Source organism: Nannobrachium achirus, assembly GCF_963921795.1.
Source record: "Nannobrachium achirus genome assembly, chromosome: 15".
In the NCBI taxonomy this organism is placed as follows: domain Eukaryota; kingdom Metazoa; phylum Chordata; class Actinopteri; order Myctophiformes; family Myctophidae; genus Nannobrachium; species Nannobrachium achirus.
This window is the reverse complement of record NC_137822.1, coordinates 55,449,330-55,453,405: the sequence shown is the minus strand read 5'-3', so window position 1 is coordinate 55,453,405 and position 4,076 is coordinate 55,449,330.

The window sequence follows — 4,076 nt, the reverse complement described above, 5'->3', positions numbered from 1 at the left end:
TGACATGGAAACACGGGTTTCTTGTACACATTTTCACATTTTTTTCAAAAATAGCAGATCTACAAGCTTGCAGCGCGGCACTCAGTGCCGCGCTGTGAGCTTGTATATCTGCTATTTTTCCAGTCCCAAGCGTTCACACACCGATGGAGGAAACCATGCATGGCACCAACCTCAATGGTCTTGTTGTCATCAGTGTCCTCCCAGAGATTAGGAGGTTGTGGTTCGATTCCCCTAGCTGCCGGGTCATACCAGCGACTATAAAAATGGGACCCAAGTCCCTGCTTGGCCCTCAGTGTCAAGGGTTGAAAGTCCCTGTGACTAGCATCATGTCCAGGGGTTGCCTTTGTACATTTATGGAGTATGTGGTTGATGAAGATATGATTGAACAAAATATGAAAATCGGTGTTTGAGATCAAAACAGAAAGGTTTACGCAAGGTGGCGTGCCCCAATCATAATAGTAGGCTGCTGACAAAGTGATCAAACTGTATGTCTCTCACAAGGTTTGGCAGGCAACAGGAACCAACAACACACAAAATGTAATGGGTGTGTTTAGTGATTGTGACATTACAGAGAACTGAATGGGAATTCATGGCGATAGGCGTGATTTATTATTTATGGCTGAACTTGTTTACTTTCATCATGTGAGTCACCAATGTATCACTGTGCACTGTGTGCGTGTGTGCCACTGCCAGGATACTATCTAAAAACATTGATTTAATGTCATCCGAACAGAAAACTGTTGTTTAAGAGATGCATTCTGGATCAAATATACCAGAAGGAAATGCAGGCTGGTGTCATAAACTTCGCAATGGCAGCAGCCAGGTTAAAACACAGGAGAGATAGCTATAGGTGAGAGTAACAAGACAGGGTAAATAGGTCACAAGATGAACTGAGGTCGGGCTGCTCCTTACATGCAACCAGACCAGTGTGGATTGACGCTGCCACGTTTTCAGAACGGGTACACATTATTGTGTATCATTATTTTATGTTTTAACTATTGAAAAATAGCAGATCTACAAGCTCACAGTGCGGCAGAGCTTGTAGATCTGCTATTTTTGAGTGGCTTTTGAATCCTTCTAAGGTTTTCTTTAAAAAACCCATGTTTCTATGTCAGCAATCTGGCTAGCCATCGTCAAAGAAAAGGTCCTTTTCACTCAACTGGAGTTCAGTTAGTCTTTTCATGTGAAGGACCCCCAAAATTATATGTATTTGGCCACGGACCACCCATCTCAAAACATTTAGTTCCAGGGACCCCCAAGAAGCAAAATTTGAGTTACAAACGTTCGCTTTGAAAATACACATGTATTCAAAGATTTGCACACATTTTCACGACTTTTCAAAAATAGCAGATCTACAAGCTCACAGCGCGGCACCGAGTGCCGCGCTGTGAGCTTGTATATCTGCTATTTTTCACTGGTAAAAGCATTCAATAATTCTAGGCCTAAATGGGTTAAGGGCCATTCACACTGAGCACACTGAACAATAATTATATTGTTTCCCATTGTACAATATTTATAGTGGTGGTGCGAACCCATGCAATCCACGTGAGTTACTTTATCAGTGTGAGCGGCCCTTTAGAGGCCCTGATCTCACTAGGATAAAAATGTAAGAAATGTAATTTGAAATGGGCTATAGTATGGCACGTTGTTTGATGGAAATTATGTATATCGTCGTTGTCGGGTGAAAACCTTGTATGTCCAAAACTGTTCCTTTATCATTTTAAAAATGATTTAAACTAGTGAAAACATCCGATCTACAAGCACACAACGCCTCGCACCGCGAGGCGTTGTGTGCTTGTAGATCTGCTGTTTTCACTACTTTTGTGCGACGGCCTTGTGTGATGAAGCATGCAGGGCTTTACTTTGCGAAAGAACGGACACATATTTGAAACTTGGAGATACGAGGTTTCCACCCGACAACGACGATATATTTGTCATTAATGTCATGGTCCCTGCCAGTGGCTTGGTTCCTGGCTTCCAGATCGGCGCAACCGTCTCCGGTCATCTCCTCTCACTCAGTAAATAGATGTTTAGATGTTTAAAATAGATTTTGTCAGGCACACCCCCTGGGTTTGTACTATACAGTACAAACCCATTGTAACTTCAAACTCCATCTTAACCATGAAAAAACTCATTGAAAACACATGTCCCTATACTGGTTCTGGTGAGTGGTGACTGACAGTTACAGTTTAGGCATTTAGCAGACGCTTTTAATCCAAAGCGACTTACAATAAGCAGATAAAACATCACAAACTGACATTGTCCTCTTGTGAGTGGGCCGTGTTTATTGCCTATTTGCTCATTTATTTTCTGTGTTTGTTGTATTAAACTTTATTCATTTTCAAACATTCACGCATTAGAAGTACATCAGTACCCAGAATCAAGGGTGTTTACATGAGTCTATCGTGGTTAAAATGGAGTTTGAAGTTACAGTGGGTGTATATAGGAAGAGGGGTGTCAGAGTACAGACATTAGGGAAACACCCTTTAACTCTGAGATGTACTAAAGTAACATTTGGTTACAACACACACATCCAGATGATGTGTTTCTATGTATTAGATTTGTATTTAGGTTTCCTATACAATACAAGACATCACTTTCACACTTCACTATCACACCCACACAAATCCACTCAACCAGACAACTACAAAAGTAAAAGAAATATCCTCGATACCCAATGTCCAGTCATAGTTCAAAGGTCAATGTATGTCAGTAAAGGGTTCAGTGTGCTGGATTCTGTGCATGTTTTCAACATACACATGTTGCGTCCCTCTGTCCAGATGTTTCTAATGTAAAGACGTGAACAGCCCAACCCACTGGCTCTCTGCATGTAATTACAAAGCATGTACATCACGCATAGACACAAAAATAGGCATGCACATGTAGGCATGCACATGCACATATGTTCGCATGTGCACGCACGCAAGCACACACGCAAGCACGCACGCACACACACACTCCGCTTGATATATTTAGGTGCTGATAATAACAGCGTAGTTTGAGGAACTGTCCTTTCCTTTTATCTCACTGCTTGTCCTCTGTCATTACATGGGCACACACACTCACACACGCATGCATGTGCATGCACGCGCACGCACGCACGCACACACACACACACACACACACACACACACACACACACACACACACACACACAGAGAGAGAGAGAGAGAGAGAGAGAGAGAGAGAGAGAGAGAGAGAGAGAGAGAGAGAGAGTATATAGATGGAAATTGTAAAATCTTATTGTTAATTACGATATGCGTACAAATGTCCTACACACAGTTACAAATCGTCACCTTAAAAAACTAAACGTTCTTTTTTGCTTAAGTCAAGGTTTAATCCTATGTAATCCCCTTATGTTACATAACTGGAAGACAGTGTTAAATAAAAGCCTGGGTTCCCGAGGCTATTTTTACATTAATAGACATCATTTTGGGTGAAATGATTAAGAAATATCTTTTTTGTTTTAGATCTTTTTTTATTTATTTATTATTTGTTTCTCTCTGAAAACCTTTAAAAAATGATGTGGCCCATTATTTTATCAAGGTGACGAAATGGATAAATTAACAACATGATTTTACTGTGTACTTTATGGGGCAATAAAGATCTGCTTGAGAGAGAGAGAGAGAGAGAGAGAGAGAGAGAGAGAGAGAGAGAGAGAGAGAGAGCATAAATGGGAGTGTTTTTTGTTCTGTGTGTGTGTGTGTGTGTGTGTGTGTGTGTGTGTGTGTGTGTGTGTGTGTGTGTGTGTGTGTGTGTGTGTGTGTGTGTGTGTGTGTGTGTGTGTGTGTGTGTGTGTGTGTGTATGTGTGTGTGTGTGGGCGTGTGCATATAGATGTGTGTGGGCTGGCGCTAGTGGAACAATCTGACCACATTGAGGTCACCAGCTTGACTGTTGCACCACACTTCCTCTTCATCACAGAGACGCACCATCTTGTTTATTGCACCAACAACTCTGTCACAACACGATAAAAGAAAATATATTTGCGCATATCAAAACGTTATCACAAATGAATGACTTGGCAGTTTGTACTTTGATTGGGTTTGAATCTGAACTACCGAAACCTGGAATGAAC